The sequence below is a fragment of the Trachurus japonicus genome, chromosome 1, assembly GCF_045865225.1.
Source record: "Trachurus japonicus isolate A0001 chromosome 1, Traja_1.0".
Lineage (NCBI taxonomy): Eukaryota > Metazoa > Chordata > Actinopteri > Carangiformes > Carangidae > Trachurus > Trachurus japonicus.
The window spans coordinates 38,002,156-38,029,810 of NC_140907.1; the positions used below are offsets into that span (position 1 = coordinate 38,002,156).

The following is a 27,655-nucleotide window of genomic DNA, read 5'->3' on the forward strand; positions in this document are numbered from 1 at the left end:
AACACTGTGGTCAGAAGTCCCCAGGGGAGCCCTCGGGAAGGATTTATAGGCATCTTTAATTGATCCGTAGCAAAGATCCAGACAACGCGTATTCCTAGTGGGGCAGGTAACGTATTGGCGAAAGTTAGGGAGTGACTTTCTAAGTGTACAATGATTGAAGTCTCCCATAATGAAGTTAGGGGCGTCCGGTGCAATGCTCTGAAGCCGGTGGACAGTGTCTGCAATAACCCGTGTGGCATTAACGGCATTTGCCTTTGGGTGGATATAAACGAGGGTTATGAATAGTTGTGGAAATTCCCTCGGAAGATAAAAGGGGCGAAGGGAAACAGAGAGAAGTTCAATATCTGGAGAGCATGTTGCTTCTCTGACAACTGAAGTGCTGCACCAGTGTTTATTGATGTATAAACAGAGACCCCCTCCCAGTGATTTCCCTGTCACTGTGGGGTCTCTGTCAAGACGCAGCGGTTCCCCGAAGCCATCGATAGCCAGGTCGGGGCTCAGGTCCTGCTGCTTAAGCCACGTCTCCGTCACCGCAATGAGGCAAGCACTTTTATACTCGGAGAGGAACTTTACGTTGGCTTGCAGGTCATCCACCTTGTTGCGGAGGGACTGTGCGTTGACGAGGAGGATCGAGGGCAGGGGGATCCTCCGGTGGCCCAGTCTTTTTAGCCGCTGCCGAACTCCACCACGTCTGCCTCTTCTCCTCGCTCCGTGAGCCGACTGGAAAGCCGCGCTCGCACCCCCCGGGGATGAGTCATGACGGACGATCTCCACAGGGAAAGACTCCCGGTCCACAGATCCTCCGCCAGCGTTCTGGAGCAGCAGGAGGAACTCCCGTCCATACTGGCATGACTCAGTGGATACATAATGTCCTCTCAAAAGGCCCAAACAAAGCGTAAAAGCCAGGAGGTAATTGATCCACCATTTAATGTCCATAGTTGTGAGATCAATCAAGCCAAAGCAGCCGTCAGGGATAGGAAGGTAAGGATAAAACAAACAAAAGTTTGACACACACACACACGCTCCCTCTGCTCTGCTGCCGCGTGTCGCCTCACCAGCGCCACTCCACTCCTCCTCCTCAAGCACATCTCATTCACAGAGACGGGCAACGCCATGCGCACTTATTCAGGCACATTTCACTTACACGCCAGACACACCCATGTTAACAGAGCCGCTTCACAGTCTCCTCTCAATCACACACATACACACACTGGCTCTCCTTTCCTACAGGGCACTCCCGCTCGCGTGCACACAGACCTCCGCCAGAGAAAGCTTCTGTTTGGCCTTCTCCCACACACACTCAGGCTTTCTCACTGACACACACATTCAAAAGAGTTCACCGCCCAGTCTCCATACACACACATTTCGCTCACACATTGAAATAATAGCAGCAATCTCCATATCGCAAGCGCTTGATACACATCTCTTTTATGAGCACCTTTCCCAAGAATTTTCTTACCCATGTCTTTTGTTGCATTTTGTTACCTCAACAGGACTCTAACCCGACTGACTCAACAGGACTCTAACCTGAGGGACTCTAACTGCGTCACATACATTAAATTACATTAACAGGACTCTAACCCGACTGACTCAACAGGACTCTAACCTGACGGACTCTAACTGCGTCACATACATTAAATTACATTAACAGGACTCTAACCAGACTGACTCAACAGGACTCTAACCTGACGGACTCTAACCGCGTCACATACATTAAATTACATTAACAGGACTCTAACCCGACTGACTCAACAGGACTCTAACCTGACGGACTCTAACCGCGTCACATACATTAAATTACATTAACAGGACTCTAACCCGACTGACTCAACAGGACTCTAACCTGACGGACTCTGACCGAGTCACATACATTAAATTACATTAACATTTTGATGATCCAATTTTCTGTTTTATCAATATACTTTACCTTTAAGCCAAAGCTTAACATTACTGTTTTGATGTCACCCCACCTTACCTCCTCCACACTCACAAAAATTTGGAATATCCAATGAGCAGAATTTGGTCATACAAGACAACAGGTTTCTGCCTTACCTTGTTTTAGGCCGGCCCTGTGAGTGGAAAGGAGTCCAGTGGGAGACTCCGGTCCCAGCCGAATCCAGGCCTGAGGTCCCGGTCTTCAATCTCTAGGTCCTCCTCTCAGAATCACGTCGGGGTCACCAAAAATGTCAGGATAAAAAACAGGAAAACTGACATTCGTGTTCGTTTATTCCAAGAGAGGACAAACAACGACGTTCCGGGCAACTATTTATTAAATTGGATCATCAAAGGAATCAGATACAAGAAACTCTCCTGTTCAGGAAATCGCAGTCTGCAAGCAGTTAGCTGCAACCACCATCCCAAGAGAGCGAGAATTCTCTGTCTTCTCTCTAAAACAAAGGCGTTACATTAATTTTAATAAATTCACACTATGTGTGTGTAATTAACTCTTATTGGTCAAAAACAGGTGGGGAGTGGCTGTGGTTTAAACTTAGCCCTCCCTTCGTTGGTGCCCTCTGGCTGGCACATGTTGGTCCCATCTTCCCAGCACACGAACCTCCGGGCCTGAAAAACAACAAAGCCCTCCCTACACTGACATAACTCTCCATCCCAGGTGTCTGAGGGGTCAGGGCAGATAATACAGACTCTTCCTCACAATGCTTCATTCAGCGGGCCACAGGCCTCTCATCCTCTCCTCCCTTCGGCCTTGGAGATGTTTTGCTTTCACTGTGGCTCTGTGTGCCCTCAGTTTACCTCTGAATGATCAAGCAGGTTACTGGTATTCATTGCATTATGAATCAGGCTCAACATAAGTCTATATGGTTTGCTTACAAGTTTCAGTTATCTTTAAACTCAATGGGTTAGTCAAAAACATAAGGCACAACAGGTTAGTTAAAACACAAGGCTAAACTCTACTACTACTTAAAGTGAATGCATAAACAGGTACATAAAGGCAAATGTTTCACACCACACACAGGATTAACTTGTTTAATTGGGTAAAATGTGTAAGTGCCCAATCTAATAAAACAATCATCAGTTATATTCAGTGTTGATCAGTACTGTCAAAGTGGAGAATATATGTTCAGTGTTAGTTCTGATGAGATATGGTTCAGCCTTATCTCATCAGTCAGTGAGACAATGGTGCTCTGTTTTGTTTGTTAGTCAGTAAGGCACAATATCAAACTCAGTATAAGGCAAACATTCAGTGTTAAGACAGTTTTCACCCTAACAGTACGGTAGTTAATTGTTAAAAACACTATAATGACTTGTTGCTTTACAGAACGTTCAATAATTGTAACATCTTAATGCCACACTCATCTTAATGCCACCAGTTTTCACCTATCCATAACTGAAAGATAAACACTGTGATTGTGAATTGACTTTACTTTTTTCCGTCACAGCAGTTGTAACACAAACAGACTAGCTACCAAGTCTGCACACTGACAGGTGACCACCTGGTAGGATCGGTTAACATGCTACATTGCTCATACTACATCATCTACATTCTTAGTACTCCCATACAATCATATCTTTTTTTTAGAGTAGTAATAACAATAATAATATTAATAACTTACCAGATGTCCCTGGGGAGGCCAGGATCCTCCGCCCACTGCCGTCTGTGAGGACAACATCGCCCTCAATATTCATAGCTGCTTTTACCACAGTGGCCATGGTTTCAATGTTTGCCTGGTCCTCAGTAAATGCCACATTAGTAACACTGCTGTGGACATTTACAACTCCATCGAGTAGTTGGGCTACAACAATGGGTCTGAAACAGTGACAAACAGAAGACACCCCAGTCACACACAGGTAGGTAATGTAAATTTAAAGGTTAGAACTGTCAATGCATTTCTGATTAATCACTTCTATTCTTATATACCGGTATTTGACTATTGTGACAATCTAACATTTAATGACAAATGGAAATTTAACCATAATACGATCTTGTTATAATCTAAACATCTATCTGTTGACAAAACTATTAACTACATTGAGGGCCGGATTCACTAAAGGTTTGCGTGTATTAAAACGTGTGCAAACGTGATTGCACGCGCAAACACATGTGGAACCTGATCTACTAACCGGACGCACCGAGGATTGCGTCCCTCACACGGGCAGAATAGCACGTGCGATCCATTTAACGTGTTTGCCTTGATGAATATGTAAATATGGGCGTTGCAGCCAGAACGTGCAAAATACTGGGAGGAGTAGATGCAAATAGATTTATTTAACGCACGCAATGTGATTTACCAAACCAGGAAGAGATTGCGGTGGCTGTTTTTGCGTCTTTATTCACCACGTCTGAAAACCATGTACTAACTGATACAACTTTGCCAAAACGTATGCGTTTATTGATTTGATACCTGTCAGAGCCCCGTGATCTTACATCTCTGCATTTCCTCACGTCTGGGTAATTCTGTAATAGTTTTTCAGCCATGTTAAAAGTCTTTTACGCGCCGTTACGCACGGGGCACGTCTGTCTTGCAGTGCGCTCCTCTCCTCTCCTTTCCTCTCCTCTCACCTGGCTGCTCAGCTCTGTCTCTCAGTCCCGGTCCCGGACTGAGACACGTCACCGCTGCCTTCACCCATCTTTGATCCCTGTGGTCAGTGGTCAGAGCGTTTAGATCCGTGTGTCCCACCTGAGCTCTCTATTAATCCACTCGATCATGGGCGGCACACACACACACACACATATTACAGGTGTGTGATTGTCGCTGCAGCTGCTGCCTGTTCGTCACTATATGACGAGTTGGGCCCTGTAGCGATTTGTGTTTATTTATCTAAACAGAGCGCGAGAGAGATGAACACACATGCTGTCATTGTAGCCTATGCATCGGATCAAATGTCATTCTGTCCCTTCGTCCGTCCAGCTCTCTGTCCACACTCTCCATGGCGGAAACGATTACGACGCGCAAAACCCTCATTTACATATTGCGGTTTGCACGTGTTTTCATTTAGCGGGTTACTCTTAGTAGATCACCTGTTTTGCGTGCACTAACCAAACTCGCAATATTATAGCGGGCGCAAACAATATAGCGCCCGTTATCTGGGATCTTAGTAAATCCGGCCCTGAGTGTGTATTAAAAACTTTTTTTATATATATTACCTTGAATATTTCTTTTTAGGTGGAGGTGGAGGAGGGCGGGACTGTGTAGCCTGAGGGCCCGGGGGGAACTGAAATGCGACCCCACCGGGTGGTGTGGGTGCGGGCACGGTCGATGCCCGTTCCTGGCCCTCTACCAGATATATGGCACCGGGGCTTAGGTCCACATGGGCAAAATAATCATCCAGTGGGAAAACGGCAGCCCCACTGTCCCTTTCCTGTAGGTAGATGCTATCTGGTAGCAGCTATACAATGCAGCAATGAAAGGAAAATATCGACATTTTTGTTAATATTTATTTATTTAAACATAAACTTAAATGCAAAAACCCAGTGGCTACATACAAAACTGAAGCTAGCTAGTGTTAGTGGTAACATTTTTCATATTAAATTAACTGAAACTACATGATACTCCACCTGAAAGATGCGAGATATGTTCGTGACCGTCATATCCATCACTCGGACCATTAGGGTCTTCTGCCTCCTTGTTAGGGTGTATCGTTCACTCTCCATCGCTTCACTTCAGTCTATGCTTCTCACACAAGCGCCGAAAAGACCGCGATTTGTGTCAGCCCAAGCTTATAAAGCCTTCGGTAGTGTGGTGCGCGCCTACGCCATCTGCTGGTTACGTTGGAGTATTGCGGTTGACGCAAGTTCCTTTTCCCGGGGAAAAAACGGATGAAAACGCGCCTATTTCAACGATGAGTTTCCCAAGTTTAGACCCTCATTACGAGATGATTAAATGTATGAAGAATAACGGAAAATCTTATGAGGAGATTTCGTTAAGTCTCACGTCAATAGGTATGCAGAGGGGCGGCAGTATTGCCAACTTAAAGAAATTTTGTCAGCACTATGGACTGGTGCACAAAACATGGGGCAAGACCACAACCCCACAACTTGAAGTTGCTGTGGAAGAAGCCGTGCAACAGGTGAGTGATGACTGTTTTTTTTTGTTGTTGGTTTTTTTCACAAATTCTGCCCGTTCCCATAGAAACCGAAGAACAACATCATCAACTATAACAACAGTTGTAAATAATAACAAATACAAATTAATATTGGTGTTGCTGTTGTCATTATTACCATTGTTATTAGTTCTTTCTCGTATTAGGCTATTATTAAGATAGAATAAGTGGCATTTATATTGTCACTGCATTAAAATACAATGAAATTGCATTATTATTAATTCAATTATTATTATTATTATTATTATGACTTTAGCTCAATGATAAAGTAGGAAAAATCCACACTGACATCTTGACCAGGGAACTTTTATTTATTTCTAACCCCAATGTGCTCTTGTTTGTCTAGGTTGGGCCAATGTTTGGGAGGAAAATGATGACAGGGTGCCTGTCTTCAAGAGGCACAAATGCTAGTGAAGGGCGAGTGGGAGCAGTTTTAAAAGCTGTTCGTCCTCGACAACATGAAGCTCGCCAACAAGTATGCCAGAATATCTATTATATGGGATAACTTAGGGATGAATGAATGAACTCTTTTATTGTTATTTCTGATCTGAATAATATTTCTTTTTAGGGTGCCCGAAACCTGAATCCGACGCCATATAATGCTGAGTACTGCGGGCAGAAACTCCACATGGACCAAAATGAGAAAATGGTCATGTTTGGGGTCACTCACGTTGTGGCAGTAGATGGTTTTAGTGGAAAGGTCGTTGGCCATTCCACCATGCCAATCAAGAACAATTTAACCATTTATGAGAAAGTTTACAGGTATGCAGCAAATAATGTCTTGAACATGTTGTTTTGCCAAGATCAGTGAGTCTGTATCTGTCATGGTCTGTGTCTCTGTGTCTGGTCTTGGTGTCTGTTTCTTTGTGTTGAGTTGTTTCCTGTTTTATTTTGAAGTTCCTGTCTTGTCTTCCTGTGTTCTCCCTCCTGTTTGATTACCTCATGTGTCTCACCTGTAATTGCACCACCTGTGTCTCATTTCCCCGTGTGTGTGTGTGTGTGTGTGTGTGTGTGTGTGTGTGTGTGTGTGTGTGTGTGTGTGTGTGTGTGTGTGTGTGTGTGTGTGTGTGTGTGTGTGTATAACCTCTGTGTTTCCCTTTGTCTCTTGTTGGTTCATTCTTCACCGTCACTGTGCTGTCCTGTTCCATGTCTTGCTACTTGCAACTCTAGTTTTCTGTCCTTGAGTTGTATTCCTTTGCTACTTTGAGACTTTTGTGTCCAGGACTTAGGCCTGTTGACTTTTCAGTTGCTACTTTGTGTTTTTGTTCCCTTTGTTTGGACTTTGTATCCCTGTGTTGTTTTACGTTTGGTTATTTGAAATAAATAGTTTTTGTTACTTTGAACTTTGGCGTCTGCATTTGGGTCCTCCTGCTTCCCCAACCCTGACAGTATCAATAAGTAACATTTGAATGTCTCCACTTTAATTTTATTTAATTGAAAATTTTTAGGACAGGGTGTCAGGAATACAATGTGACCCATTTAAAACTTGTTTGGATAAAAGAAATCATTGCATTGTCAATGTTTTTTTGTTTTTTTTTGTCATTCTAAAAAGGCAAGCAGTGCTTGATCAAGGACTTTGGGATCAACTCCGTACAGACTGCGGGACTGAGTTCAACCTGTGCGTCTTCATGCAGGAAAAACTGGCAGGACACAGATACAGAGTTGACCGACCACCATTTCTCCGGACACCATCGACATTAGTAAAGAGAAATTCCTGATGTTGTAATGTACAATATGCTAGCTCTTGCAATCATTCTAGATGCTTGTCCCTCATGTTTATAGACTTACACATAATTTTTTCTTGTTCACTCTCAGAACCATCGTGTTGAGAGGATTTGGCCAGAGGTTTGTATTTTGACACAGTAGTTTTTCCCTCTGTTTGTGAGTATGAAAGCCTTCACTTCACAAGTACAATATTATTAAGAAATTTTTATGAGCAGCTTTGTGTGAACTATTTGCTAAAATATCACTTTCATGCACTGTTTTATAGGTAAATAATCGGGTCAATTACCCAATCAAGGCCTGCCTGACTCATATGATGGACCAAGAGGTCATTAATATGAATGACCAGACCACAAAATTCTGTGTCTCCACCTTGGCATGCCAGGTTGCCAGTGTCGGTATGAACCGCTTTGTGGAGTCATGGAATGCTCACAGAGTTCCAGGTGTTAAATTATTACCTCTCGGCACCTCACTAGCCTGGATTCTTTTCCTTGTGACAGTAATCTTAATATGTGCCCATATATTTTTCAGGCCGAGGGATCCCTAATGTGTTGGCCTCATGTGGCTGTCCAGTAAAGCTGGCCTAAGAGGTGGTTCCTTCAGCCACTGAAGCAGCTGACCTTTACGACGCAGAGAGAGGAGCATCACTGACGCGCGTTTCAATCTTTGGAACGGATCCATTTGCCTCTGTAGAACAGAGAATACAAGCAAATGAACGTTTTGCAGAGGCTTTTGGGGACATCACAGTACTGTTTGACAGCACTGTGAACAACAGCCATGGGCCATTGCAGGATGCTGTTGAGTGTCTCATCCGTGTTTCTAGGTAAAGTGAGAAACATACAATATATTACAATAGCCTAACATTTTAATTCTGGTAGTAGTTGAGATAATGTTAATATTTCCTTAAAGCAAAGGTGAAATTTAAAGGTGTAATTTGTTGACAGTTGTGTTGTTGTCATTACAGCTGAGAAGGCTGCGGCAGCTGCCTGAATGTCCTCATGACGAGGGATGGTGTGTGCCCGAAGTGCCGGGCACCAATCGGCGGTGAGACTACGGTGGCTGTGGAGGGCCTGTCGGAGGCCATGGACGTAATTAGGGGCCCTTGAGTTTTTTTTTAAATTATTTTTTTCTTGTTTTTGTTTCTTTGAAACCAGTATAATTAGGTGCCCTTGAGTCTTTTTTCTTTTTGTTATTCTTTGAAACTATTTGAGTTCTGTTTTTCCAATTGTGTTCTATTGTTTTTGAATGAAGTAATTAAATGTCGGAAGTTCAGAACCTGACTCTGATGTGTTTATTAACTGCACTGTACTGATGTTTTTTCATGACAATGAAGCATGAAACTTTGCTGTCTGTCCTAACCTCACTGACGTGCACTGAGACAGGCTGTATTACAGACTTATTCTTCAAATCCCTTAGCATCTAGTCACTTATTTAAGCAATATTACCCGAGAGGGTGTGCTTTAACGTCATTTGAGCACGACGGTGATGCGGTCAGGACCGAGGCGCTTGCGCCGAGGTCCGCAAGCATCACCGAAGTGCTCAAATTACGTTTAAGCACACCCTCTCGGGTAATATTGCGATTATACAACAATTACCAACAAAATAAAGCGTATAATTAAATAAATATTCATGTTGATGGACGTTTTGCTCTCAAAATTTAAAATTTTTTGCGAGTGTGCTTCCCGTTTCCATGGAAATAAATGGGGTCTGACTAATAACTGAAACACAATCAGTCACGTCAGTAGACTCCTATGTGTAATGGAACCTAGTTCACCTCTACAGCAAATAGTCCGAACCTTAGTAACGACCTAGCAACAGAAATGATTTTCTAGTCCCAGATGAGTGAACTCTGAGCTGACGTTCATGTTTTAACGCGGTCTCGGACTTTCCTGAACTAAATCAACACTGCACAAACTCGCCCAAGTTATAACAAAGATGCCGTTTTTTTCCTTTCACATATGTAGCTTCTACAACCGCAAACTCTGCATGTAAATGAAGTTATAGCGCCGTGTCGCCGACACAGCTGATAGAGAAAGCCAAACGATTACTCCAGATTATTTAAAAGCCCAAAAGGCGCAAGCGAGAGAGAGAGAGAGAGAGAGAAACATACAGGTAATCACCTCCGTTTTATCCAATGAAATATTCAGCTCCAGGCCATATTTTAAAAAACATATTCACCGCGATCACAACTCGTGTCTCTCCGACTTTGTAACGTTAACTTACACACATGGGAGGGAGACAATCCTCTCGGCTGTAACGGGGAAGTTTACAATATATTAACAAAAAATAAAATAAAATAATTGTTCTATAAATGTGACTTTGGCAGCTGTCAGGAACAACCTACAGGAGGTCAGTGTAGTTTGTGATTTATTTTCACGAGTAATAAATGACGTTTTTCAAAATAAAAGGGGGAAAAGTCCATGTTGCCATGGAGATGTGTAAACAACATGACACGGCGAAGTAATATTTTCAGTGATGAGTCAGCCGTGCTGTAATGCTGATTTGAGCACGTTCTAAATGTCTTATTGACCAATCAGATTGCTTGGTCGGAACTACTTGTTGTATAATGTAATACATTTAGAGTACTACTGTAAAATATTGACTTGTGGGTGGAGAGGACCAACACAATGGCTTGCTGTTTAAAACAAGGCACAAACACTGAGGATCCAGTTCATTGGTATTTATTGTCAAGCTGGTTGCTTTCTGATAGAAAAGGAGAAATGAAAGAACAACAAAATATTAATCCACACAACTCAAACTTCAGGGTTAATTAGCAACTGAACAAAATGATACTTAATCTAAGCAAACTCATCTTAAATTTAAAAGGTAGAATGTGAAATTAGCATTGATATTCTTTAACTATAAAATATACTACAGTAGGTGTGTAGAGCAGAAATAGATAACTTACATCATATACACAGCTCAACAATTGGGGATGAGGGGGGATAAGGATGAGGCCAGCCAGCTCCTTTGTTCTCAGTCTCTCAGTGCAGTCAGGGCACAAGGCCTCACACAGGTGAGCTGGCAGCCTAAATGAGCTCCAGGACTCTGCACTCAAAGAATGTGGGGTGGAAGGAGGTGGGGCTTTTCTACAACTACTATACATCAACTACTGTAAAAGTATTTCATTTAGTTAAATAGCAGTATGTACACATCCTACAACACACTATTTCTTCCAGTTGGTGGATATTTTATAGCTCCCACCAGTTATTGCAGACATCATGATAGGCTTTTGAGTGTGGCAAGAAAGGGGACAATTGCACAAGTAATATCTTCACAATTTTTTTTTTACTGACAAGAGTTAGGCCATGTTGTGTACACCATCCCTGATGAAAACAAACAACAAAAATACCACCATGACTTATGATGACTTCTCTTTCTGTGACCAGTATGAGCTACTGTGCACGTTTCATCTGTGCCCTGGACAAAGAATAACCACCTCTTCTCTTATCATCATCCAGTAAATTAAAAGGCAGTGTTTACATACAACAATGAATCAATGTACTTTTCAGTGCACTAAAATTTACTTTTATTGCTGTACACTCGAAATGTATTGGGTTTCTTATTTCTGTTTTTACAAATGTTTCAGATATTGGTTGTCATGCTGTCAACCATGTGGTGCCTGTCTGGAACTTTTTCATTACAGAAGAATTAAGTAAGGATGTGTTGAGGTTAAAGTCAAGGTTCTCTTTATTGTCATCAGACACTTTACATACTGTGTCTAGAGTCTAAGAGTCCTGCATCTCTGACTGCAATATCTCTGACCTGATGGAAGGAGTTGGGACAGGCTGTTCAAGAGGTGAGAGGAGTCTCTAACAATGCTTTTGCTCTTGACAAACAGCAATCTTGTGCAAACTCTGCAGTAGATGGGTAGCTTGACACTATGATTGTTTCTTCTGACCTAACAACCTCAAATGCCCTCTTGTCTGAAGCACTGTGTCAATCACTGATGAATAATAACGACAATACATTGTATTTACTTACTCAAAGTCGCCTTTATATAGTAAAACAAACAAGATAATATAATACATGAAATAAATACAACAAAGAAAATGATCAACACATGAACAGTGAAATACAGTTAAAAGCAAGTTTGAAAAGGTGGGTTTTGAGCAATGATTTGAAAGCATTTCAGTCTGTACAGTCACAGATGTGTTGGGGAGAAAGTTCAAAAGGGAGGGGCCAGCGATGGAGAAGGCTTTGTAACCCCAGTGATGGAGAAGGCTTTGTAACCCCAGGTTTTGTGCTTGGTCCTGGGAGGAGGAGCGGAGGCAGTGGGAGGGGTGTGATGGTCCAACAAGGTCAGTGAGGTAGGATGGCAAGGCAAGGCAATTTGATTTGTATAGCCCGTTTTTACAAACAGTTTGTCTCAAAGGGCTTCACATGACATCATAACAACATCCTCTATCCTTAGACCCTCACATCCACTGAGGAAAAACTCCATGGAAAACCCTTTTAACAGGGAAAAATAGATGAAACCTCAGGGTGAGCAACAGAGGAGGGATCCCTCACCCAGGACGGACAGATGTGCAATAGATGTTGTTATAGACAAGAAAACAGTTTACAACAGAGAATGTGAGAAACATGGAAATGTTAACAACAGCTGATGAAGGAAGCTTCTGGTAGACAAGGGAGGCAGGGAGAGCAGGCCAGCATAATGGGAGGACTGGATGGTAGACTGGATCGTAGGAAGGGAGGGCAGGCCGGTTTAACAGCAGGGGAAAAGAGGGGGGTACGGGGTGATGCAGGCGGCGGTTGATGCAGGCGGCAGTTGGTGCAGAGATGGAGCTCCGGTGGATCTGTGGAAACACAGAGAGAGTGCGAGACACCAAGGCCAAACTACAAAGTGCAACAGATAATGATAGTGACAGTTCAAAATGTGAGGAGAGGAGAGGAGAGGAGAGGAGAGGAGAGGAGAGGAGAGGAGAGGAGAGGAGAGGAGAGGAGAGGAGAGAGGGATCCATGTAACGTGATGTGTCCCCCAGCAGTTTAAGCCTATAGCAGTGTAGCTATAAAATGGTTCAGAGCTACCACTAAATTGCCCATAGGTGTGAATGAGCGTGTGAATGGTTGTCTGTATATATATGTGTTAGCCCTGCGATAGACTGCGACCTGTCCAGGTACCCCCTGATCTAAATTTAGTAGAAGGAAGTAGGAGCACATCCATGACTTTATACAGGATGCTTGCCCTATTCCCATGTATGAATTTTTCAAATAAATATATTTTTCCAGACCTTTTTGAAATCAATCAATTACATTTTTAAGCTTGGATACATACTATTTTTGCTGAGATTCTAGCTACCTTTTCTGTCTGTTAGTAAAGTTTGTGCTTCATCTAAACTTGAATTATAACCTGAATGCATTAACAGCAATTGACAAAACTACAGAAATCCATACTTCACAATCACACGATTAAAAGTATTGTGTAACCATTGCATGAACTATTTATACTACTCCACAAGGTGGCACTACAGACCACAGTATAGTTGGATAGCTAAATCAGATCTCGTATTCTCACTCAGTGGAAGAAAGTAGGCACACAGGAAAACGGAGCTTCTCCCAAAACGACCCTTGTCTTGTTCATTATGAAAAGGTTTGCCGTAAACACGCCACCGTTTCAATAAATACCTGCATATAAACGACTCAAAACACTGTAGTATTGTGCCAGGCCTGTGTGGAGCTGGCGTGGCGCTATAACGCTGCCACACAACTGCACCACAACAAAGAAGAAGACGGGAAGATTCCCCTCTGAATTCAAACTTTAAACATTATAAATCGATGAAATGACGACAGGAGTCATGATGACTGTGACGATCAAAATGCCCTAAATGTGTGTAAATGATGGTCTCTGCTCACTGGTTACTCTCAACTTACCAGCTCTGGCTGTTTCAAGCTGATCCTGGTGCTGTCATAGGATGAGTTCATGCATCAGCTCACGGTGGACCCACATCTGTCAAATAGAGACACACGTGACATTTCATATTACATTTAGACGTAGTTTAGACTGCTCTGTAGTCTGCGTGGACAAACATGATGCTGGTAATAAGTTACACATTTGTGAACACAACTAGCGTTTAATAAATAAATAAAAGCGCGTATTTGTTCACTTCTATCATAAATGAGGACATTTCTCACATACATAGAGAAGAAAATATTCAAATAAGGTGGAGATAAAGAGCTGATAATAACAAAAGACGTAACGTTACGTTAGCATCCAACAGCTGTTTATTAGCTACAACCGCTAGCTAGTTTACCTGTAAACAATTAGCATTGCTAGCGTTGATTATCTTCTGGAGCTAACCGTTAGCTACAGGTCAACAAATTTAAACACTGGTTGGAGAAGTTAGGTCGAAAAAATTAAAAACAACATAACGTGTGACCTACTTCATGAGTGAAGCAGTGATGAAGTCATCAACCACAACAAAGTTTGACTCACTCACCTCACGTCGTTGACAGCATCTCAGTGTGATCCAGTGCCCTTATTGTGAAAATCCCCAGGGATCTGATAGTTGTGGGGGAAGTAGCCGAAATATCACTTTATATAATTTATGAAATGGTAATCGTTTAGGCGATTTGTTGTGAGTTTGTATTTAATTCGTTTCGGGTTTTTATTTTTATTTTAAATCGTCCGGCGCTGTAGCCAACATGCTTCAAAACGCGGAGCTTTTATTTTGAAGGCTGGTTCCGGCTCTCGACTTCCTTTTTCAATTTTCATTGTACAAGTTGGAGGAAGGAACAAGCGGGCACTTTGGTGCGCTGAATTGCGTTGTACGTGGTTGTACGTCTTACGTCAATGAAATAGGAAATACCCCTAAAAACGACATTTCTCATGGTACGAAGTGAACAACGTAATTGAATTATACTTCGTACACGGACCATATTCGAGGTTTTTCCCCTTTTCTTAGATTGAGTGCAGATGGACAGATGAGTCTTTTGCCCCCCTCTTGTCAAGTGAGGGGGGGGATTTTGGCTCATCTGTTCCTGTGGACTGTGTTTCTCTGCCCGGGGTCGGTAAACTCCCAAGTTGGAGACTGGGTGCGCTAGTGTTTAGCTGGTGCGGGGCAGGGAAACAGAGAACATGGGGTAGATAATTACAAAATTTCCTATTATTATGGTTTAGCATAAGAATGCTAAAAAGGGTGGAATGTAATGGCAAATTTTGATATAACCCAGTGTATGCTTTAAGACTAGAGCACAAACATGTTATTCGAGTGAACATTCCTGTGCTGACAATTTATGTGGCCTTATCAGGGGAAGCAATATCCACACAGAGCAGGCCCGAGGTCAGGACCTGAAGGATCGCTTTGACACAGTGCCTGTGGATTTACCACTCTCACTATCAGGTGGTAAAGCCAGGCATGGCTGTCAGGGCGCCATATATTTTGTCTGTTCAAAGCTTTGTTTTACTATAAGATAGCGTGTCTCTAAACTTCTTCAGCTCACTCACTCACTGACTGTACTCCTGTTCGGTTGCGTGTGTGACTCCATTCATGAATGTCCTTTATTAAAACTCAAGAAAGACAGCTGACGTGTCCACTCATCCTTTTTTAAATACTTTGTTGAAGGAACAACATTTTTTGCCACCACAGGGAGAAACAGCCTGACGTCTACCAATGGCAAGTGTTGCCATTTGGTACCACGAGCAGCCCATGTTGCGCGACATTTGCTCTGCAAAAACATGTCAAAGAATGTGCTACAGGAAATGAAGACGTCCTGCAGTCCGTCGAACAGTCTTTCTACGTGGACAATTGTCTTCAAAGCCTGTCAACGACTGAGTCAGCCAAGCTTCTGGTGGACAAGATGCGACAATGTCTGGCCTCGGGAGGATTCGAGATTCGACAGTGGGCAAGTAACTTCTCATGTGTTGTCTCTCATTTGCCTTCCAGTGCCCGATCTGAAAGCACGGAGCTGTGGCTGGCTGAGAAGAGTAACGATCCACAGGAGCCGGCCCTCGGACTGCGGTGGTACTGTCCATCTGACCGGCTCGGCTACAAGCCAAAACCTCCAGAGAGTGAGACCCCAACCATGCGGTACATCTATAAGGTGCTCGCCCGACAGTATGATCCGCTCGGGATCATTATCCCGTACACTACACGGGCCAAGGTCCTTGTCCAGAGACTATGGGCAAAGAAGAGGAGCTGGGACGACCCGAACCTCCCTCCTGACATCCTGCAGGCCTAGTCCAGCTGGGAGAGAGAACTCCCCGAGCTGGCCAACATCTCCATCCCTCGAACCTATGCACCATTGGAGCTTGCTACTGACACCACCGAGTACACTCTCCACGTCTTCTGTGACTCCTCTGAGCAAGCATACGGGTCAGTGGCGTACCTCACCACAAGAAGTGATGACACTGTCCACGTCTCATTCGTCATGGCAAGGTCTAGGGTGGCCCCAAAACGCCAGCAGTCAATGCCACGGTTGGAGCTCTGTGCAGCGCTGACAGGAGCCCAGCTGTCCTCCCTCATCCACAAAGAGCTCACCCTGCGTATTGCCCAGACCTTCCTATGGACTGACTCCACGACAGTTCTCACCTGGCTGACCTCTCAGTCATGCAGGTTCAAGGTCTTCGTGGGAACCCGGGTCTCTGAGATCCAGGAATTGACCGCCTCACACACCTGGAGGTATGTGGATACAGCTAACAATCCAGCCGACGATCTCACACGAGGCAAGACGTTAGCTGAGCTGGCAGCGCCAAGTCGTTGGATCCAGGGACCAGCATTCCTTCGCCGTTCACCGGATGAATGGCCATCATGTCCTAACATCACAGAGCCAGAGGACAGTGGTGAGTTAAAACACAGTGTTTTTTGTGCTCTCACACAGACAAGCTCACCACTCAAGATACCAGACCTCACCCAATTCAGCAGCTGGAGAGAGCTGGTCAAGGCTACTCAGGAGTCTCTTCATGGGGCGGCGGCCGACCCTGCCTCACCTCTGGGTGACCTCCGAGACGCAGAAGTCCACCTGCTGAAGACCAGCCAAGCAGACTGCTTCTCTGAAGAAATCAGATGCCTCAGAGCCGGCAAGCCTGTTCCCCCCAGCAGCAGGCTGAGTACGCTTGCTCCCGAATTAGACCCCACAATGGGTCTTATACGGGTCGGAGGACGCCTGCGCCGTTTAGACAGCTCTAGCCCCACTGACATTCACCCAATACTGTTAGATCCACGTCATGCAGTCACCACACTCCTCATTAAAGAGATGGATGCTCAACTACACCACCCCGGGCCTGATAGGGTGTTTGCGGAGATGAGGCGCTACTACTGGATTCTGCGGGGAAGGCAGGCTATTAAGAAGCATCAGAGAGCTTGCGCCGGTTGCATGAAGTGGAGAGGGAAGCCAGTGGTGCCGAGGATGGCAGACCTGCCCTCAGCCCGTCCGCGGCTGCTTAAGCCTCCATTCTTCTCAACAGGCGTGGACTGCTTCGGGCCGTACATGGTCAAGGCCGGGAGGCGAAGTGAAAAGCGCTGGGGGATCATTTTCAAATGTCTCACGACGAGATGTATACATCTGGATCTTCTCACCAGCCTCGACACAGACGCTTTCCTCCTGGCACTGAGACGGTTCATCGCGCGGAGAGGCACCCCCTTTGAGGTCCTCTCTGACCAGGGGACTAACTTCCGAGGGGCAGATAAGGAGCTGAAGGAGGCCTTTGCAGTGATGGAGCCACAGTTAAAGGAGCGGCTTGCAGAAAAACAGATCAAGTTCCGTCTTAACCCACCAGCATCTCCCCACTTTGGTGGTGTCTGGGAGCGTGCGATTCAGTCAGTCAAGAAATCCCTGCGAGTGGTCATAGGTGCACAAGTGCTCCAGGAAGAGGTTCTGCTCACACTCCTCATCGAGGTGGAAGGCATCCTCAATGCCAAGCCTTTAGGATATGTATCCTCAGATGTGGCCGATCCAGACCCAGTGACGCCCAGTATGTTGTTGATGGGGCGGCAGGATGCCTCTCTCCCCCAAGTCGCCTATGCTCCTGACACCCTCACCAGGAGGCGCTGGCGTCATTGCCAGATGATGGCCGACCACTTCTGGACACAGTTCATCAGAAACTACTTACCCTCTCTTCAAACTCGCCAGAGGTGGCGCCAACACACAGATCATCTCCTCCTGGACACAGTTGTGATGATTGTGGATCCTCAGCTTCCTCGTGCTCACTGGCCAATGGGGAGGGTGGTGAAGCTGAATGCAAGCGATGATGGATGTATACGGACAGCTGAAGTCAGAGTTGGCGAGAAGACTTACCTGAGACCAGTGGCTCGGCTGGTCCAGCTGTCAGCTCTTCCTGAAGATAATCCTGGTTAAAGGACTGTTGTTGTGGGAATTTATGTTTGTTTCAAAATAGCCATGCTATTTAGGGGGCGGCTGTTATAAATTCCCTTTGTGATGAGCAAAGATACCCTAGTTAATCTGTTAATTTGTTGAATATAATTGATGATATTGATATAATATTGTTGATTTAGAATAGGTCAATACTTTTAGTCATGCACCTTTAAGTTCAGTCTGTGTTTGAGTCAGGCAGTTTACGGGGCAGCTATACTTTAAGTTCTGGGGTCCTTAGGCAGTTTACAGGGCAGCTATGTTGTGTGTTCCGGGGTCCTCAGAGTCGGTGTGTAAAAACAATGTGCGTGTGTGTACTTACCTGCTGCAAAACGTTACATATAAAAGAAGAAGTTGAAACGGAAAACGGTGTCCTTATTCCCTGACCGGAGTACGCTCACGGGTGAAGAGTCCCATTCCCACAACAGTTATCCACATTATAGTTCTTTAATACCTACACTTAAATGTAGTTAGAGTGTCTGCCTCTCTGACCCATGGAGAGAGCTGGTTCCACAGTAAAGGAGCCCGGTAACTGAAGGCTCTACCTCCCAGTCTGTTTTTAGAGATACTGGGAGTCACTAACAGACCTGCATTCTGATGTGCACTGTTCACTGATGGTGTGGGTTACACTTCACTCTGCTTCTTTAGAGCTGATGTGAGGCAGGTGGTCAACAGCTGGAGACCGGACACAGAATAACAACATGTTTGTGTTTGTAGGGGTCAGGACTACAGACTGAGACCAGAGTCTCCAGTATCCAGGAGTCTGTCTATGAAGAGTGACTGGTCCAACGATGATCCACCAAACTTCAGTCCTGAACCTGGACCCTCAGAGTCACAGTAAGAGACCTTGTAACGCCGCATTATGTAATAATGACGCATTATGTAATAATGTAATAAATCTTCACGTCATTATGTAATAACGCCGCATTTTGTAATAATCTGCCGCATTTTGTAATAAAAATCTTGAACGCAATATGTAATAAACTTCGCCGCATTTTGTAATAAGTTGTTACATTTTGCATCACTTATTACATATTGCGGGTGTTACACTTTTTTATGAAAAAAATTTAATAATTTGGTGCATTATGTAATAAGCAAAATAGAAAAAACAGAAAAAACAAGAGCACTCGCAACTCTGCAGGACTCAGTGTCAATTTATTGTAGTGACGTACGTTTCGCGCAATGTAGCTCTTCGTCAGACAGTAGGATAGCTATCAGAGGCCATCTTAAATACTACTAGTCACATGACTTGGCCATAATGAAGTAAAGTGACAACAATAATAATAACAACAATATCAATATCAAAGGAACAAAGTTCCTAACCCAAACAAAGTCATCGGACCAGAAGCCGTCATATAGGATGGGTACCCAGAAGCCGTCATATAGGATGGGTACCCATCCTATATGACGGCTTCTGGTCCGATGACTTTGTTTGGGTTAGGAACTTTGTTCCTTTGATATTGATATTGTTGTTATTATTACTGTTGTCACTTTACTTCATTATGGCCTCTTGTGACTTGAAATACTTCAAATACTTTCACATAGTGTTGTTATTGTGTGACACCATGTACATTTATTTATATGCACCGAGAATATCAAGGTCAGGGTATTGAGGTTGCCTGTTGTCTTATGTTTTTTTCTGTTCATTCTGACACCTGCAACAGCTGCATACTATCTTCTCCTGATCAAGTCATGTGACTAGTAGTATTTAAGATGGCCTCTGATAGCTATCCTACTGTCTGACGAAGAGCTACATTGCTCGAAACGTACGTCACTACAATAAATTGACACTGAGTCCTGCAGAGTTGCGAGTGCTCTTGTTTTTTCTATTTTGCTTATTGTTTGCACTCTGCACCTGCCCTCACTGGTGTGATGTGCGTGTCCACTCTGTTTTTGCATTATGTAATAAACCACCAAAATGGATGTCTTAATTAGAAAAAACATTAACAATAATACACGCTGCTCCTCCTCCCCGCTGAGCAGAGCGGTCTCCTCCGAGCGGTCTCCTCCTCCCACGCGGATGGTAACCGCTCCGCGTCTCTCCCTCCCCCCTTGCCCACCGACAATAATACGCCCGGGTCATGTTCGTCTGTGGAGGGATGACATGGACCACGGTCCGATTGGAGATCCAGGCCGGGTCCAGCTCTGCTCCAGCAGCGGCAGGGGCGGCTGGGATCACCGCCCCCGGAGCCGCAGCTGGGGCGAGCTGGGGGGGGTCGAGCTGTGGGATTTCATCGGGCTGATGATGCTGGAAGTGATTTTGCCTCTGATTTTCACCAGATTTAACATTTTATCAAAATTTGCCCAGCTGATCCATTTACATTACTACTGAAAAATTATCATCATCTGCAAGCAGCAGCTGTAAAACGAGAACCAGTCCCAGAAGCTCCAGGCCCGGAGAACCAGAGAGGGGGCCCTGCCAGAGCGCTCCCCAAGAATGGTGCATCGCCGCCCGGGTAAAATACGTGAGGGAGAGGGCTGGATGATTTGACGCTTTTTTCAAAACTCCGATCTAAAATATCAGATTATACCACTTTCCCTTGGTCGATTGAGGTCCAGTAAAAAGTATGATGGTCTTTTAACTCTCCTCTAGCCATGCGTGTATTATGATGTCATGTTTTTTTTTATAATAATTTTTTTTTATTTTACATACTCATCGCTCATTATTAATAATACTGCACAACTGAAAGGTGAGTTTGAGGGTCCTGTGTGCATGTGTAGGTGAGTGAGTGAGTGAGGTGGAGCAGAGGAAGAAGTGAGAGCTGTCTGATAAAGTTTGTGTTATGTTGTTGTTGTATAGTTACGTTGGGTCGGACGCTACAATATCAATAAAGACATGTGCTTAACATAGACGTCGGACGCGAAATAGCCGCGGAGCGGAGCCAGTTTCCTTTAACAGATTGTGCCAGATGCGCCAGAGCGCGCACCTCTGTGCCAGGCTCGTGCTCTGCAGCGATTTGTTTATTCATCTTAACAGAGCGCGAGCGAGATTTAACACACACATTCACACAGGCGACACACACATACGGGCTACACATGATACACATACCCACACACACACACATCTGAGGGGCCGAGGCGCCTGCCGAGCGGCACGGAGAAAAGCGCATCTGGTGGCGTGTCCCTCAGGGAGCAACCAGGTTGAGCACCCTGGGTGCTCAACCTGGTCAGTGGGATGGATGGATGGATGGATGGATGGATGGATGGATGGATGGATGGATTTGACCGTCCTACTGGTTTTAGAAATGAATTCATATTTATGATTCATGCATGCTGGTATGCTTAAAGTCAGTGTCATTCTGATGGTCCTAATGTCTTTTTTTCTAATTAAGACATCCATTTTGGTGGTTTATTACATAATGCACCAAATTATTACATTTTTTTCATAAAAAAGTGTAACACCCGCAATATGTAATAAGTGATGTAAAATGTAACAACTTATTACAAAATGCGGCAAAGTTTATTACATATTGCGTTCAAGATTTTTATTACAAAATGCGGCAGATTATTACAAAATGCGGCGTTATTACATAATGACGTGAAGATTTATTACATTATTACATAATGCGTCATTATTACATAATGCGGCGTTACAGACCTGCTACAAACCTGTGAACCTAACAGAGTTGAGTTTATAATCATAATAACTTGTACTTACATAGCGCCTTTCAAATTACCCAAGGCGCTTTGCAAGAGCATGAGCCGGGGTTGGGGTTAGACTTTAAGGAAACAGATAAAGGGAAAAGAGGTGAGGAAACACTAGACAGACAAAGGAAGAGGTGGATCTTGAGGGACAATTTATAGGTGTCAGTCTGGTTTCAGGGGATGGACAGCAGGCCCATGTCCGAGGACCGCAGATTATGGGATTGAGTGTGTTGTTGGAGAAGGTCAGACAGGTAGTGGGGGACGAGTCCATGGAAGCATTTGTAAGCGAGGAGGAGGAGTTTATAAGTGATACGTTATTTGACTGGGAGCCAGTGGAGACGGACGAGGGTGGTTGTGATGTGCTGCCAGGGCTTGGTGTCAGTGAGAACCCTGGCAGCTGAGTTTTGCACGTACTGGAGCCTGTCCAGGGTTTTACTGGGAACCCCGGAAAGGACTCCATTACGGTAGACCAGACGGGAAAAGATGAAAGCGTGAATCAGGGTTTCAGCAACGAAGTCTGAGGGTGAAGGCCGGAGATGGGAGATGGTCCTGAGGTGGAAGAAGGCAGACCTGGTGATGGATTTGATGTGAGACTGGTAGAAGAGGGTGGAGTCCATGATGATGGCCAAGTTGCGTATTTCATGGGATGGTGTAATGGAGCAGCCGTCAATGTGGAGGAAGAGATCCCCAACCTTCCTCAGCACTGGATTAGGGCCCACAACCATAAACTGTTTTTTTTTGCTGTTTAGTTGGAGTAGGTTGGTTGTCATCCAGGTTTTTATGGCATGAAGGCAGTTGACCACAGACAGGGGTGGATGGTGTTAGGTGCCGTCAGCATAGCAGTCAAAATTGAGGCCGTGGTGACGTATGATCTGGTAGATGGTGAAGAGGATGGGATTGAGCACACAGCCTTGGGGGACACTGTGGTTGACTGGGGCAGGTGAGAAGGAGGTGCCATTAATTGTGACAAACTCAGATCGGTTGGATAGATCAGGACTGAAACCATGTAAGGGCTGTACCGTTGATGCCAAGGTGATGGGATAGGCGTTTGAGGCGGATTGTGTGGGGAAACAGTGTCAAAAGCTGAGGAGAGGTGGAGGAGAATGAGGATACTGATTTTGCCAGAGTCTGCAGCGATGAAGAGGTTGTTAGTTAATTTGATGACGGTGGTCTCTCTGGAGGCTGATTTCAGGGGTTTGTAGAGTTCATGGTCAGACAGATGTTGGTGAAGCTGGAGGAAAGGCCGGCCAGGAGTTGTTCAGATCATCAGGGTCCAGACCAGGCTTCTTTAAGATGGGAGTGATGGAAGCCGTTTTGAAACTGGGGGGAATTACACCTGATGCTAGGGTGGAGCTGATTATGTCAGTGAAGAAAGGGGTAGGGAGGTAGGCCTTTACCAATGGAGTTGGCGTTGGGTCCAGCAAACATGTGGGGTAGCCTTGGCCTTTGATACCAGCCCCGAAAGAGGAGAGGGGGCAGGTGGTTGGAGTGTTTGGTAAATGGTGTCAACTTTGGCCAGAAAAAAGTTGAGGAACTTGAAGCACAGATCCAGGAGGTCAGTGGTGTAGGGGCGGCAGCATGAGGAGGGCGGAGCAGGGGGGTTAATGGTGGTGAATAGTGTCACTCTGCTTCTTTAGAGCTGATGTGAGACAGGTGGTCAACAGCTGGAGACTGGACACAGAATAACAACATGTTTGTGTTTGTAGGGGTCAGAAGGACAGACCATCCATCTGTCTGTCTATGAAGAGTGACTGGTCCAACGATGATCCGCCAAACTTCAGTGCTGGACCTGGACCCTCAGAGTCACAGTAAGAGACCTGCTACAATCCTGTGAACCTAACAGAGTTCAGTTTATAATAATAATATTAACTTGTACTTACATAGCACCTTGCAACTGTGGTGCAACAGTTGATTCGTGATCCGTCTGGATCCCTTTCTACGGATCGGCCGTGAGTGGTCCGTCGATTAATAGAAAAAAAAAAGTTTTTGCAAGTTTTGCATATAGTGTGGTAACTAACACGCAGACGCACCACCCCAACCTAATAAACACCAATTTATTTGTGTATTTGAAGCTGCAGCTCTACATTGTGCACAACAAAACAAAAATTGTTTGTTTACTATGGTTAAGAGTCCCGGAGAAAATAAAACAATAACAAACCGCATGTGAATCTGTCGTTTCAGGAACCAACAGAGACTTCCTGAGTCTGAGCAGGAAAAAACAAACCACCTGATCTGATCTCACTCAAGCTGTTGGAGGGAAACACAAGCGTGTTAACCTGTGTGTGTGTGTGTGTGTGTGTGTGTGTGTGTGTGTGTGTGTGTGTGTGTGTGTGTGTGTGTGTGTGTGTGTGTGTGTGTGTGTGGACAGACGAGGTCAGAGGACGGGCAGCGTCCACGGTTGAAGACAACAGTGACAAGAGCCGCTCATCTGCCCTGTGGCGACTGTAATGACAGCTGTTAGTCAAACATAGAGTCATAGCCGACCAATCAGAGCTCACGTTCAGTTTGTTTATTTCCTTGAAGTTTCACCAACATGTTAAAGTATCTCTCCTTGTTCGAACGTCTGTAAAGACGGAAAAATAAAATAATAAAATTACAGGCCGATGCAAAGTGGAGGGACTAAACCCCCCTAGCGTGGGATAATGAGTGTATATCACGGACTGTGTGATGTATTGCTTTTATAAAACGGTTACCAATATTGGCAAGATGAAAGAGAGGAATTTCATGTAGCCTAGTTTTTATTCGGTCAGAAATACATCGCCTGTTAATTAAATAGCCCTGCTGTAAATTGTTAACCCTCCCTGGAGGTGAAGGTTCACCATGAACATGTGAATTCAACTAATTTTAGTCTATTTGTTTAATGTCGTCAAAACACTGGCTACCTTGTGCCACAGTACGAGTGGACAGACCACCCAGAGGTGGCAAGCACAAGCGTTTGATTCTGCAACGAGAGGCTTATCGCATCTATGCTTTAAATACTCTGTCGCCTAATGGCCTAAACGAAGAGTTTGATAGTTATTCTCTGGTAACATTTCGATTGCTGTAACTGTTTTTCAAATAATGTTGAAATAGTTTTAAAAAATATATTTTTCTATATCTTTCTACATATTTTTCTATTTGTTCTTCTTCTCTATAATAGCCTACTATTTTTTGTATCTCTTGTTACTGATCGCCTCTTGTTTAGTAACTGATAATATTTGGGGCTATGTGTATATGTGGGTCCCATCATGTTATGTTCTTTGTAATCGTAAAAAATTGTAATTTGCAATTGCAATTAAAGGTAATGAACCTTTATTTGCCAATATGTTGAACTATCCCTGTAAGTTTCTGACAGTATTTGAAATGTGTTCTGCATTTGGCAATTAAAATTCACTGTTGTTAATAACCTATTGTGAGTTGTTTAGCCAATAGATAGGCTACTACATAAGAGACATAGAGACATTTTTGACGGGAATATCAACACTTGAGTTAAATGTGATTGTATCTTTTAGTTTGAGTTACTATGGAAACCTGTTTAAACGAGCAGATTATAAACTGTGACACTTTGCTTCTAATTCTTTTCTTGTTTCAAGTTGGAGAAAAAATTAAGAGGATGTTTGTTTGTCTTTAACACATTGTCCACGTCATCAGTTGATTCAAATGTTACTTTCCAGAATTTGTTTTTTTTTTAATAAAAAGTTGTCTAATAAGATACATGTGAATTTAATCAATTTGTTTTTGTGATATGAAAACAAATGAATTCATCCTGTTTGTCTAGTTGAAATAAAATGAACTTACAAACCGGATTCCCTGCTGTTTTGTTTATGGTGCGTTCAAGTTCAGTCAGTTTAATAGAGCGAGGCGACGACACGGCGAGCGCCACTGAGGCCGGAGGCGGCGGCGTCCGGCTGAACATCAGCAGAAGGCAACGAACAGCAGCACGAACAGCAGAAGAAGAAGAATCTGAAACAGGAAACTGTTTTTTTCTGAGCAGAAAAATAATAAAGTTAAAAAAAAAGAAGGAAAAAAAACACCAAAAAAAGAAAAAGGTTTTTTTTCTTTAAGATCTCATGAAGAGGGCGGGCCTTTAGTGGACAGTTTGGGAAAAATTCTAGTTATGATTCTATCTCTATTTACATCACAAGAAACATTTTCAAGCACTGCTGCACAATCACTTCCATCTGGGCTCTAACCTGGCCATTTGTGGCCACCCTGGTTTCTTTTTGTTGATCATTTCATCTGTGTTAAAACAAATGGAACGAAACACCCCAAGGGTCTGGACATTTGTCTGAATTTAAATTTTCCATCATCAGAACTTCAAATATATCAATAATATTCTGTTAAGATACAATCCTCCCCATTTACTCTATCGTGGCCATTTGTGGCCAATTGAAACCCATTAAAACCACATGTTTTCATCCCTTGTTATTTCCAGTATAGAATTATCCAAATTAGGTAAAATGGGTATTGTTCCAAACTAGAGACTTGAAATTTATGGTTTTTAATGTTTTTTTGTCAGATTTTTCCAGTAACCCTTTTTTGGCCAGGGGAACAAATTAATGTAATATTTTTATTTCACCACTAGGGGTCACTAGTGACATATGTCCTACAAAGGAGCAAATGAATGACACAAATTTGACATGTATGTGATCCTGAGGATGTCTAATGATGATATTTGTTGTTGCCTAAAAAAAAAAATGTGTGTGTGTGTTTGTATGTGTGTGTGTTTTTTTAGATATCAAATCACACATAAGAATTGTTGCAGTTCAGTTGCAGTGAATTCCGTCTCCCAGTAATTCCTTGTTATTTCCAGTATAGAATCATGCAAACTAGGTAAAATGGGTGTCATTCTAAACTAGAGACTTGAAATTTATGGGTTTTAATGTTTTTTGTCAGATTTTGCCTATGGCCCATTTTTGGGAACGGGTACAATTTCATGTAATATTCTAGTTTGCCAATAGGGGTCAAAAAATGCATATGTGCTACAAAAGAGCCAATAAATTACACAATTGTGACAAATGAGTGATTTTGAAGATGTCTGATGATGATAGTCATTGCAACCTTTAAAAAAAAATGTGTGTACGTGCATGTGTTTTTGTGTGTGTGTGTGTATGCGTGTGTGTTTTTTGAGCACAAATTAGTGGTGTTGCAGTGAATTGAGTCTCCCCAATAATCCCTTGTTATTCCCAGTATAAAATTATACAAAGTAGGCAAAATGGGTTTCATTCTAAACTAGAGACTTGAAATTTATGGTTTTTAATGTTTTTTGTCAGATTATGCCAGTGGCCAATTTCCGGCCATGGGAGCAATTTCATGTAATATTCTAGTCTCCCCATAGGGATCATAGGTGGCATACACACTACAAATGAGCAAATGAATGACACAATTTTGACATATGAGTGATCTTGAGGATGCCTGAGGATGATATGGGATATTGTATTCAAAAAAATGTGTGCGTGTGTGTGTGTGTTTCTGTAGAGCATTTTTTCAATGTAATTTATAGGGGCTAAGTGTGATTTTTGATGTAATTTGCTTACCTACAAAAAACTAAAAATACAGAATAATAAATGTTACTGTGATTCTGATATATATCCAAGACTCTACTACCACAAATACAAGAAAGCCCATTGGCTTTTAGAATACAGACTACAGTGTGTTATTTGTATACCAAAAAATGCATTGTGTGAGCAAATTGGCATTTGAAGGGTTAAAAAATTAAAAAAATTAATGGTAATTTAATACGTATGGCAAGAACAGATATTAATTAAAAACTTTATGCAGTTAAAGTCGAAAAAAATTAAAATTATAAAAAAATTACAGCCTTTTCCGTAGGTGGCCATTTTTGGCCACGAACAGGCTAAACGGGAGTTTTTATGTAATTTGCTTACCGACAAAAAACTAAAAATGCAGAATTTTCACTGTTATTGTGATTCTGTTA

The 27,655-nt window shown here is 43.5% G+C and overlaps 1 pseudogene; it reads left to right on the forward strand.

Moving 5' to 3' along the window:
• The first annotated feature begins 6,518 nt into the window (after positions 1-6,518).
• LOC146992540 (uncharacterized) lies at positions 6,519-15,963 on the forward strand (annotated as a pseudogene).
• Positions 15,964-27,655: the final 11,692 nt, after the last annotated feature.